The following is a 13506-nucleotide window of genomic DNA, read 5'->3' as shown; positions in this document are numbered from 1 at the left end:
ATCTGGGTCAATCACTCACAGGTGAAGCTAATCATGGGGAACTCGTGCAGAAAATGATGCAGCATGACAGAGGTGGGTGTAACAAAATAATACACTGTTAAAAATATATATCACTAATTTAATCGCTCGTTAACTATGTATAAAGAAAAGATTCGAGGAAGACAAAAGAATGATTTTTTTTTGTATTTCCATGTGTTTTAAGTTTTTTTATTATTATTATTATTATTTTGTTTTACTAGATCTAACATTAATCGTATTCTTGGGATATGCCAACAAAAACACCACGATTGATGGGCGGCCTCTCATCAAAATAGTAGGTAACGTTACTGTCCAGTAATATTTCTGTTTTGCCTTCCCGAGTGTTATGTTGGTGTCAAAAAGTGACCTGTGACAGATTCATGAAGCAAGCTGTAAAGATGAAGTGTTAGCTGCACTCAGCTCACTTAGTTTAGCTTTAAGATTCAGTTATTTTTGAAACTTTATCTAAAATGTGCAAAACAAACGATGCGTACAGTTTTGACATGTTTCAGTTGATAATGTTAAAAAAGAAAACTATTACATTGTAGATGGAACTATCAGTTAAAAGACCAATACAACATCAAATTATATATATATATATATATATATATATATATATATATATATATATATATATATATATATATATATATATATATATATATTTATGAATGATTTAAGGTACTTTTTGAAAATTTATTTCTGGGGATATTTCAGGTTAAAAACAAAAACAACAGCAAAAAAATGAATTAGTAAAATACAGTAATTCATTGAATTATGTTTTAAACTGCACTTTTATTTTTTCTTCCTTCCAAATAATACATCAAAGTTATATAATTAATTATAATTTTTGGTCTAAGTGATGTTTGCTTATTTATACTTTAGCCAATGCTTCTTATAGGAATAAGTATGTTGCAGAAATACTATGACACTGTATGAAACAAGCAAGTATGTGTATTTGTAAGCTAGGGCATAAAAAAGATATTGGGGATATTTTTTTAAATGTAGCCCTTTGGATTATGTTCTTATATATGGCTTCTGTTAAGGGATCTTAATTGAATGAATAGACAAATAAAAAGCTGCTGCTGTTACTTTACATAGGGCATAATGAGTTGAGTAACGAATTTGTAACGGGTACTCTTTGTCTATGTTGGTTGGCGCGTGCTCGGGTGGGGTAGCTGGTCTCGAGCACGCGGTGTTTTCACGGACCAGACAACCGCAGTGGGCTCGTTATGTTTTATACTCGTTCCGGGGCTCAGCTGTCAGGCACTGTGCTCCATAAGCTTTCTGTCGGTGAAGCACACGCTGAGTGATGCGCAACCAGCCAGCACAATTCCTCACAATTCTGAAAGGGAGGTGACTTGATCAGCTTATGACATTCTCCAGGTAAGTCATCGTGTCTTCTAATACCGTTATGAGACGTGTGATCACCGGTAAACACCGACAGTTACGGTAGTCTTCCTCCCGGAGGAGCGGTGGAAGGATGCTGATCAGCGCGGATGTTGATTTGTCCTCACCATCTGTGTTAACAACAGGACAGGGAGCTTGGACCATAAATACTCACTTCTTTTATTTTAAGTAAGCCAAATAATTTAGTATCTATGTATTTGTTGGACACTCACCAGTGATTTATAAGCTGTTGTGAAGTCTACTTTTGCAGTTAATGTTACAATTATCGATGATTCATCGATGCGCAGTGTACGCCTAAATAGTCGATTGTAGTTTTGTTACTATAGGCCTTTGGTGTATTGTGAGTTGAGGAAGGTCAATAATGTTTGATGTCCTCAGTGGTTCAATTCTCTCCTGCACCATTTTATCTAAAGGCAAATCCGGCATGTACAGTATAATGGGTTTCCTTTGTGGAGAAGAACAGCATAACTCTGATATCTGCTTATTTTCTTTCATTTTCAACCCTTTTAATATAAACTACAGTGCTTCATCGGATCTAACATTTGAGTGACAAATGTAGCTCAATGGAGCAAGATAGAGAGGAAAACTGTACCAACAATACTAGTCTGTGCAAAATGCCATACTTTCAGATGTTGAACCCTCAAATTTGCACCTGGGATCTGTCGCATGCATTTGCTGGAGGTACTGTGTATCCTTAAGAGCCTGCTATGTACCACCCTGTGCCAGTCCAGGCCACAGGGGAGGGCAGTTGCTGACAGGCGTTGTGTCTGGCTGTTCATTGTTTAGAGATAGCACAGGAAAAGGCTCTGAGGGTCTGCTGTGCATCGTACGATGTAATGTCTGTAGCATCTGACTTCATCTATTCATGCAGAATGCATTTCATCAACTCATCAATGCTTGTATAAGAATATCCAGGCTGTCTGATTGACAGTACAGTTCTTGTTTTTGCAATTTATGAAAGCACACTCTGGAATAAATACAACTCATTAGTTTGGTTTATGATCATGCTTAATAGAGGTAAACAGATATTGGGTCTGTAATACTAAGGTAAAGTACTGCAATGTTAAAGGAACCTTTAAAACAAAAGCAACCACAAACAGAAACCAAATAACCAATAACTCTTGTATTAGCCTTTGTAATTGATCTTCTAATTTGTAGACTACTTTCTCTGTGAAGTACACTGAAATATCTTGGCTGACCACAAAGGAAAGGTCAATAAAATGTGGATTAAAATTAGTTAAACTTAAATAGGTCATCACTAAGGTAGAATAAACATGAAATAACTGGGCTTCAAATGCGAGGTGGAGAGAGCAGACAGGAAGAAGGCGAGAGCACGGGCTGTTTTGCCACTGAGAATGACCACTGCTACAAAGAATCAGTGCAGATATAGTAGAGTAATGCATGGCTATTAGAGAAAGTGAAGGGCCTCAGGAGTGCCATGATGAAAACTACAAGGCATTACAGGAAGCACCAAACATGTTTACTCGATGCTTTGTGGAAGTGAAGTTTTCATTTCCTTTTCCCCTTCATTATTTTCCCTATCTGCCTCTTCCTCTGCATGACCTCCTGTGCACCCCTTGTCTCTTACACTCTCTAGGTCTTGCTTTGTTTTACCGTCTTCATTGCTGGGGTTAGTTTTCTGTATAGCACCTTTACTGAAGGACAAGTGCCCTCCCTGCAGTCTGCTGGGATCTTATAAATGCTGCAGTCAGAGGAATCTAAATTGGACTCCAGGGCAGGATACAGGATAGAGCAACAGCCTCAGTTCTGTTCAACAAATTTTGAGATATATTGACTATTCAGAAATATGTGAGTAAATAACTGGCAAGTCAGATGATCTAAGCACGTTAGTGTTAACTGTATGATTGTGATATTGACATGGAAAAATAATGCATGCAAGTGCCACAGGGGAACTAATAATCCATTATATAATACTGCATATGATATTTAGGCTATGTATATGACATCAGAGGATTAAAAATGCCTGGTAGTCATGCTGTCTCTGTTCATAATGTTGTTGTGGGTGGAGGTTTGTCCTTTGGCAAAAACAAAGATTCCATCATCATAAAATCTGAAGCTAGGATACAGGGTGGGTGTTTATTTTCATTTTGCACAAGTTGTTAGAAAGGCATAAAAGCAATTTAAATGATGACTTATGATGAGGCTTTTGTGATACAAGTGGTGCTGCAGTGCAGTTAGACACAACTGTGCTGGCGTAGAAAAGCTTAGTGTGAGCAATTAGGGTGGACAAATTTCTGTTCAACACAGCGTTTAGCATGTAGAGGACAGGCTGTGAAACACACTCTTGCTCCCTGTTAACCTGTGAACAGAGACATGCTGAGGCATTATAGATGAAGGAAGTTTGGTAGAATTTATATTGTTCATTTTACCCAACGACTTGCTCCTTATCTACTGTGCCAATTTATATATTTATATTGTTCAATTATCTTTTATTCTAGGTAGGGATGGGTACCTTTCATATTTGAAACAATGAGGTACCGATGCCTGGCAATCAGTATAGGTACTCAATGGTACCAATTATTGGTCCTTTTGTGTGTTAATATAGGAATAAATATAAAATCGTTTAACAACAATAAAATCTCAAAGTTTATCAATCGAACATATTTATTTCCCAATGCCTTCTCTTCAGATGTGCTTTCAGTACCTAAACATGGCACTATTTAATTTTACGCAAATTGTTACTCGGTACTACAGACGTAATTTGGTCGGTACCCATCCCTAATTCGGTACCCATCCCTATTTCTAGGGATCTTTGAATACTGTATTAAAATTGCATTTGACTATTCTAACACTACAAGTATGTTACAGAACATCACTTAAATTAATGAAATCTTCAGAGAAAATTTTTGCTGTGGTTCTTAAAATGTATCTTTAATCCTAATTGGTTTTCTCCAAAAGTAGGTTGCTTTGCAGAGAATCAAAATAAACCCCTGGCCTCAATCCTGGTTAGATCACCACATGGCTGCTGTCATATTGTCCCAGGAGTTGTTCCATTATTCAGCATCTGTGGAGGGTTTATCTCAGGATGACATCATCACTACAGCTCAGCAGCACGAACCAACACTAAATCCTTAAAATAAAAATCACACATTGTTTTTTACTTAATCATAAATGTAGTATTGATTGTGATTTTGACCCAGCATCCTTTTTTGGTGCAGTTTCCTCTGATGCTAAGCTCAGATATTCTCGTATATTTTTTTAGGTTAGGTCACCCTATCCTTACCTCTGTTGAATCAATTCTGAATCTGTGATAAAAATGAATTTAATGTTACATTTGGAGGTCTATGCAGTCTCAGCTTTGAGTGCTTTCCCTTTTTTTATTTGAATTCAGCCATGTCAAGTCTAATCTAGAATAATATCCAGGTATAAACTTTGTTATAGCCAGTGAGAGTGCTCAATAGAGAATGAATTTAGAGCTGACAGAAGCACTTCACCTCTAAATGTACTGATTGAAAATATGCTGAACCTTTCTATCCTTACTGGTTGTGTTTCATAAGGTAATTTGAAATGGCCCTGTAACCCAATATATCTCACCAGCCCGCGCCCTTTAGTTCAGCGTCTTGCATTGCACAGCTTCGCTGGCAGTTCTGTTTGCTCTGTAAGGACTTTAATGTTCTTATTTTCAGCTTGCCAGCAGCTGTATTTTTTCATTCTTTGTCCTCTGGGTTTGTAGACTAATCATGATCCACTTTTCATCACAGAGTGGTTTTCTGTGATCAAATGTATCAACTGTAGGCTTGATTAGAGCATCTTAGTCAAAGTCGTGAGGAAAAATGAGTCACTGTCACATAACTGATGCTGATGCTGCTCTTTAGAAATACCCACATTATATATTCAAATATTCAGGTTGACATTAATCTACAAGGTTGACCTTCTCTTTTCAGATTTGTTTTGTGGAATCACTGCACGATATATAACTCTGATAATGTTTCAACTTGTAAACTCTCATCAAGGTATTTGTTGCTATTTAAAACCAAGTCTATGAGCAATGTCTGATACAATTTAATTCTGTATACAATAAATACTCAAATCAGGAAGCTGTGTGTCATGAACAGTCAGTGGCCTTTAAAAATTGAACAAATTTCCTGGAAAGAGTTGGGTCAGCCCTTTTTGTCCAGCTCTTGACATTGTTCTAGTATTAAACACATGGATATGACAGCCATATCAGTGCTACTAAAGTTGTTTTGACAGAACTGTCTCATTCAATTTCTCTTTTTCCTTGAAAGTGTGATCTATGTTTCTGCCTCTGTCATGCTGTTTTTTAAACCCTCTAAAGAATGCTTTGATACAGAAACAAAGCTATTGCCCATAGCTTTTATCCTCTGGAATCGATCTGAAGCGGCTTGATCTGTCTTTGAGAGGCCAAGCGTTACTGCTGAAGTTTGACTTTTGGCTCGAGGGTAGAACATGTTACTATGGCTTTGAACTAACAAGTAGCGTAACTTGTTGAAATCCTGGTCACATTGTGGTTGAAGTGTGCCACCTTGACATTTTTAAATCCATTGTAGTTGACAGGAGAAAATTTTTGAACTATTGTTTGATAGTTGTCTCTATCTGAGGAGACAGAAAACTGGGGAGCCCTGAATGGTTCAGCTGGTGTGTCGATAGTGTGTAAAGTCATTTTGATGCAGTCTCTATTCAAAGACTTAAAAAAGGAGGGGGGATTCTCTCTGTGTCAGTGATTAGTGGCAATCCAACTTTCCCATCAAGAATCAGCAGCATTAAATATGATGTTGTGCTTCTTTAAGTATTCCTCCTTGATAGTCATTAACAGCTTTCTCTACTAGCTCTTCTGGTACTGATGTTAAATCCATTTTGGTTTGAAAAGTTTGACTCTAGAAAGCATCAAACACTCAAAGTTACTCCCTTGACATTTTGCAACACATCATTGACCTGTACCTTCAAGTAATCAATACCAAAGCGGTGACTAGTTGAGGCATGAAGAGCTCTGTGAGACATTTTCCTGGCATTCAGGAAAGTTTACACCTTCCTGTTTTTTCAAAAGGACATCGCACTGAGTGAAGTGTGAAGGCCAACGCCACAGTAACCTAAATTAAACCCTATGAAATGGCAGGCTTTGACTCAACTTGTCTGCTCGAAACACTTCTTTTTGTGTTTTAACTGGAAAAAGTTGCACATGGCACCTGTTTCCTGGGCTGTCTCTCTGGGTGTCTGTCTGAGCTGGATTTAATATGTGAACGCTGACGACAGCTGATTGATTACAGGAAATCATTGCTTGTTCAAAACTGGACATCCTGCATGGAATCCACATAGTACCTGATCATTGAGTTTTCAGATATAGTATTATTCAATGTTTATAGAAATACTGCTGTTAAGGCAAATTTTCAGACATTTTTGAGACTGTAAATTGTTGTATTCAGAAATTGTATAACTTGTTGTATACCTTTATATTTGTAGATACATGTGTCTTTCCCGTCTCGAACTTGCTGTGTTGACCAGCTTTACTGTATGTATTGTGTCGGGGGGGTTTTGGGTGTTCAAACTTATTTGACCCAAGATACGACTGGATGCCATAGTCACAGAAAAATTTAGATAAACATTGAGATGTAACAGGACAACAGCTCATTTCTTCATGTTTCTTGCTAATGCAAAAATATGGAATGGTAATTAATGGTACTACATGAAGAGTGTGTGCTTTCTTTTCTTGTTACATTTTGTGAAAAATCTCTCTTAACAAGGCGGTGAGAACTGCTGATGATTTGCTCTGAGGTGTCCCATAAATCAGCGAGGTGATGCGTTTACCTCTCTTTATGGCTTTAGCATGTAAATGAGCTCAAATCAGTTTCGCACTCTGTGATTAAATCAGGTCACATTGGAAGGAAAGCAAAGTGGCTAAAAGAAAGAGGGCAAAAAGAGAGAACGAAAGGAACCCTTCTCCACAGTGCTTGGTCAAAGAGAAACCCATTCATAGCCGCATTAATCATGGGTGGCACTAAAGAATCGCTTTGAGGCGACACCCAAAGAGTGAGGGAGAGGGAGCAGAGAGAGGCATTGAAACAGTTTCATTCCTGAACTGATCTGTCGAAATTTCATCAGTCCGAGTTCCCTTCACAGTTGTGTCCTTTGTGATCTTGCTTGCTATAATTGAAACGTTTGATAAATGTACCAGATATGCAGTTTTCATTAACTGTTCCCTACCATTGAGTATACTTTTAATTTCCTTGAAGGTTTGAAGCTCATACTTTGTCCCTCATTATAATAAGGATAGAGTCTGAAACCAGTATCAACCAGGAAATTTAATGGCGATTAAAACTATGATTATGTTTGTGATTAAGCAGCATCACATAAATTTAAATCATTCCAGAATCTGAAATGACCCAAGGTTCATCTCACAATCTTTTGGCAATCATGGGCAATCATGGGCAATCATCAGCAATCATCAGCAATCATCATCTAATGGCACTATGCAGTTAATTCCTCTGGTAACAGATGTCTTCTTTTTAGGTATTCTGATAAAGCAACAATTTGTGGTCGATGACTCCCAGCCAAGACTTTGTATTCTTTTTGGTGTTAATGTCTGCAATTTAAATCTTTGATCAAGAATGGAGATGATTAGAATTGTCGTCACATTACCACCAATAAGAGGCAGGGTATCAAATGACTGTGTTCAGTCCGATTGTCATTGGCATGGCTTTCTTAAAGTCCTTAGTATTTCTTTTCCTTATAGTTACATACAGAGTTTGTATGTACCTGGACTGTATCTGGTGGCAAATTTGAAGCTACAAGGGGTGATAAATGAATCCTCACAGTAGGGATGCAAATTATTGAGAAATTCATTAATTGATAATTGTTTCATCTTATCGTTAGATGATCGATTATTGGTAAGCGGCAATTTTTCTGAGAAGCTGAATGTACCTCTGAATCAAAAGGCTGCTTTCTATGAAAATACTATTTTTCTTATGAGAGAAAGTGCAAATCATATTCCTTATTTTTTAAAAAAAAGGTATTTCAGTGCAAGGTTTGCCACTCTTGGAAACCTGCCTTCATTTACCTTCCACCATGCTGCAGGACTTGAGTCAAGGCGTGGTGGTGGATCTTTAACAAAGTAGTCCACTTCTTTTCGTTTGTCTTGTTGATGTTGTTGTCAGAGGTCTGCTTCTCTTGTGTTCCCGTGTGTGCGTCAAGGACATCTGGTGCAAAGTGCGCCCTCATACGGGCTGGTGGGGAATTACGGGTTAAAAACGCGATTAATTGCAATTTATTTATTTTGATCCAGTAATTTCTTCCTCCTTCTTCTTCTTCTTCGACAATTAATAATTGATTAATTGTTTGCATCCCTGCCTTGCACCTTTGTACATGTCGGTGTGTGTAACCACAAGGGCTGTAAAGCCGTTGGTTGTGCAGCAGCTACGACTTAGCACCATTTGCTGGTGCTCGTACTAACCCTTGGTTGAAACTGTCACTGTACAAGTGCATTGAGAAAACCATCAAGATTGAAAGCCGGTTCAAAACTGCACACACAGTTGTTTTAAACACAGAGGAGCATAGAACTGAGTTGAATAGATCTGCAGGGAACAGCTATGGTTCATTGTATGGAACAGCTCTGTGTCACGTCATCCAATCTAGCTTTTTAAGTCTGTATTGGACTGATACCAGGATGGGCCTTAATAACATCAATTCTACATTGATTTAAGTTTAGTCTCCTTTGCCTTTGACGTAGAAACATTAGGAGAGAATGTAAGAATTTGTTTCAGAACTAATTAGGAAACAGAGCACAGATTCAGAAATAACCTTGGCACATAGCTAGCATGGTTAAAAGGCCGTGGATTTGTGTTTGTGTCAGTAGTATCAGTGTGTGTATGCATGGCCTACATTTACCCATTTTGTGAGTCATAGGATGACTCTCCTGCTGTCACTTGTGTCATTACTTCTGCTCAAGATGCATTTGCCAAGTTAGCTCATTAGCTCGTACATTTGTTTGAAGAGAAGCATGATATTAGCATATAGATGTACAGAGAGCCTCATCTGCTGCTGTCATTGCTGAGCTGCACAGACAGATTCACATCTGGTGAATTTATTTCCTTAATAGATTGCTGCAATTCAAAGCAACAATGGCATCTTCAGACGCAGAGGTAAATGTATTCTCATATAAAATGCAGAGTACTGTTGTTGTTGAAGCATGGCAAATGGGAATGAGGCTGAATCCTGAATGGCTTCGGGGTACCAGCCTTTGATGCATTATTGCTATAGCTAGACAAGTTTGTTGATGGCTCAGATGATTGTTCATCATTTCTGTGATAAAGTTGATGAGGAGACACCAGATGGGTGTTTTATATACGGTGTGTGAGAGATACTGGGAAAAGAGAGAAAAAGGGTGACAATCCGGTCAACATCTTTATTTTCTAACTAAGTAGGGCAGACATGTCAGAATGTTAGTATTAACAAAGAATTTTTACTCAGGGAAGTTGATCCTCACAGGATGAAGTTCTCAGCTTTAGATATTGTTGAACCAGATTGAAATGTAAGAAGGAAAAAAAAACATTGAGGTTTGAGATCAGACATAAAATTAATGTGTAAGCAAGAACCTCTTGCCATAATGAGTGCTGTTGTTTTTCCTGTTGTGATCAGTTGGTTAAATCTATCCAGTGGAAGTGTCAGGTTCATTATCTCTGCAAAATTTGTCGTTGCCCCCTGTAGAGATTGTCCATCAGTTTTAAGTTGTGCCAGAGTTATTTTTAAATTTCACAAAATACTTTCATCTGCCAAGTGAGCTATGTTACATGGCAACTTGGCTTACAACCTTTAAACCTTGCCAAAGAGTGTGTAGATAATGAATGGTGGCTCCAATCAAGCTAGTTTCTTTGTTACATGTTGACATTTTCAAGCCCAATGCATGAGGTGACACTGGACACTTTTTACTTTGGTGTGTCATTCAAAATTTGTTTTGGTGCAATATCTTTTGTAGTCTCAGACCAAATGCCTCCACACCAAATGCCTCCTCGCTGCTTTGGACAGCACATTAGTATTAACCTTCTGGAGGGAAGGTGATAAGGCTGTTTGTGGTGACTGCATATTAGGCAGATACTGACATGCAGTCATTGCTCTGTGCTGTCTGCTGTTGTGTGTTCTGGTGAGGGTTGCAGAATAAAAAGTGACACCACAGAACCTTCAAAACACATCAAAGCCCAAACACAGCAGGTGCCTTTATATCTCTGTCCCAATTTTTTTGGCTTTGTTCTGTATGTAGGCCATCTTCCTATTGGTGATACTCACCCACCTCACGGATAATATGAAGAATGATGTAATATCATAGTTTTTTTTCCAGAGTATTTTCAGAGCTGGGTTAAACTGTCAAAAGTCTTATTGATTGTACACTCCCATCTATTTAATGACCATTTTGTTATGTAGGTAACTACTGCTTTCAAACGGCCAACAATAAAGCCAGATTGTTACAAGGATTTCCAAAAAGAATGCCACGCCTTTTCCTTCAGGTACCAATCTAAACAAAAGCTGCATTATAGGGTCATCTGTGGAAGGTTTAGAGTCAGAAAATATTGCTGTCTTGTGGAAATCTGGGTGTTTGAGGAGTTTTAAATCAATTCAGGAGTAAAGGGGGAGCTGTTTTAGCACAGGGTAAATCGATGATATACACATCGATCAGGGATTGTGCCCTCAGGGCTACCCCAAACAGCAGAACAAACCATATAGATTTGTTCTCTTCGACATTTAACACCTAAAACTAGGCTGCATATATTGTGTTTCTGATTAAAATATGCTTTTTGAATGCTCGGCAAATATTTTTCTAACCATGAAACAGAAAAATTGCTAGTATGGGTTAAGCCATGCTCTGACAATGTTTCTGTGAAGCACTGCACAAATGTACAACACCGGATGTGTTGTACACAGTATTAAAAAATGTGCAGAGACAGGGCATTAAACAATTTCTTGCACCTTGCGAGTCAGGTTCACTGGGCAATTTAAAGGTCACAGGAAAGGTTTGACACATAGGCAAGAAGCTCAGAAACCATCTGTGGATTTTGTGCTACATGCTGAAATTGGAGCTGACCTCTTGACCTCAGGTGAGCTGAGATTGGGTGAGGAATAGTAATGAGAGAATTAATAGAAGTGCGTCTGAACTGAATAGAATATGAATTTGAATACCACAATTAAGGTTTTTTTTGTTCTTGTCTGCTAAGAGTTTCATTTACAAGAATGTTGCATTCATACACAGAATGTTGTGAATCAAGTTTTAAACCTGAGAAGGCTAATTGGAGTGATGCTCTGAATTGGATGTGTTTTGTTTTTCTTTTATGCTGCATTCTAAACACCTCCCAGAGTAAGGCTGCAAGGTAAAGACATAACCTAACCCACCCCATCTGGACTGTTTACAACAAGCAGCTTGTTTATCTCTGCTGAGCCTTCAAGCCTTCTCATTTCATCCTCTGTTCCATCTCTGGGTGCCTTGGGTCTGTAATTCAGAGAATGGTGCTTAGTTATTGTTTTGGGACATGAGGTCAAGACAGCATGGCAGTGAGCAACCTTGTAAAAAATGTTGACAGGGTGTAAAATGCCAGAGAACAGCTTATGCAGGGTTTTGGAGTGAACGGGGTACTGTAAGCCTCTGCTTGTCATGACAGAGGAAGGTGGGAGGATGGAGATCAATGTTCGTAGATTCCCTGCAGGAGGAGTGTAGGTGTGCATACAAGTGTGTTGTTCATCTGTCAGCTTGGTTTTATGGGTATTTGCTGGTGTGCACTTGTATGCGCACTACTGATGTCTGCTGATGATTCCCATTAAAAATACCTTTTTCTGTTTCTGGTTCAGTTCACATAGTATCACATTAAAATCCCCCTTGAGACTGAGCCTGTGTGGAGTAGTTCAAAACATTAAAACAGCTCAAAATAATCCATGCAAGTAATGTTCTTGTCTATGCTGGACATACATAAATGTGTGGGCCTAAAGATCCATTTAGTATAAGTACATAACTACCCAGATTTAGTTTGAAAGGATCTCTTAATTATTGTGATAAACAAGCAAAGAACGGTGTGTTCTATAATTGTATACAAGAACAACAAATGTTCAGTCTTTGTAAATGTAATCTTTTTTTCATTGATCATTTTTCAGCTTTAGTTTCTGTTCCAATTTGTACAGCCTATTGCTTTGGCTCCAAAAGAAAAAAAAATCCACTCTTAAATACTCTGTTTACTCTCTGAAAATCTGTGACATTGAACAGACAATAGGGCAGACATAAAGGGAGAAATCATCAGCTAAGAATGGAAATACTGAATTATCCATCAGAATATATGTAGACAGAAATGTTATGAAAGCAAAATTTTGCATAATTTAATCGCAAGAAATATGCATGTGGCCAAACAATAGCCTGATATTGCACGACTGCCTTGAGCATCATCCCTTTGAATCATTTTCTCTTTGGGTTGGTCATAATTGTGATCTGCTGAGTGTTTTGTTCCTAAAAGCTGCAGTGTGCTGCAGTGTGAGTTGGACCTGTGGGACCAACTCAAGCTTCAGGGCTTTATTCAGGAGGAGGGGTACTGTAATGAAGTATGGCAGTGGTAAGATGGGGGAATACTGTTATTATACAGTAGCTAACTGAAAAAAATGTTTATGTGTTTCTGTTAACATGCAAACATTAGTGGTAGGGATCTGTTGATGCCATCAGTAAATTGAAACGTATCTGCCATATGAAATGTGAGGTTTAACACAGGGGGTTATGAAAAAAGTTGTGTATTCGTACAGACTTCTTTTCTATACAAGTGATAAACAGACCTCAGTGTATCATTTGTAGTCAAGAGTAGCCAGTACCAATTCATTCATAAAACAAATAAAACTTAAAGCACTACTCCCACTTTGTTTCAATTTTTTTTTGTAGGTTGCCACTTGGTTCATACTATGTTGTAGAAGTGCCAATCTGGAAGAAAAGGATGGGATACAAGGTGGGCACTTGATAGCCCCTTTCCATTTTTGACATGAGCGTAGGATTGGAAGTCAGAAAACAAGTCCTCATCCATTTTTTGTCATTTAGGATTAAGGAACCTATATTAAAGGAACGAGTAGTTCCTGTGTTTTTGTTTTATC

The 13506-nt window shown here is 38.1% G+C and overlaps 1 protein-coding gene across 3 annotated transcripts in view; it reads left to right on the top strand.

The window, feature by feature from the left end:
• The first annotated feature begins 1248 nt into the window (after positions 1-1248).
• Positions 1249-13506, top strand: part of apba2b (amyloid beta (A4) precursor protein-binding, family A, member 2b) — a 63667-nt gene continuing 51409 nt past the window's right edge. For 2 of the 3 annotated variants that reach the window (XM_074665571.1, XM_074665569.1), the window contains exon 1: positions 1250-1404. The gene's annotated coding sequence lies outside the window, so the exon portion shown is untranslated. Of the gene's footprint in view, positions 1405-13506 lie in introns of all 3 variants that reach the window. The other variant, XM_074665570.1, reaches the window with a different exon arrangement.

This window comes from Halichoeres trimaculatus, unplaced genomic scaffold (assembly GCF_033239565.1).
Source record: "Halichoeres trimaculatus isolate MK-OKI-2021-1 unplaced genomic scaffold, fHalTri1.1 fHalTri1_scaffold_3, whole genome shotgun sequence".
NCBI lineage: Eukaryota > Metazoa > Chordata > Actinopteri > Labriformes > Labridae > Halichoeres > Halichoeres trimaculatus.
Note: the sequence above shows the minus strand (reverse complement) of the source record. Positions and strands in the feature narration are given on the sequence as shown.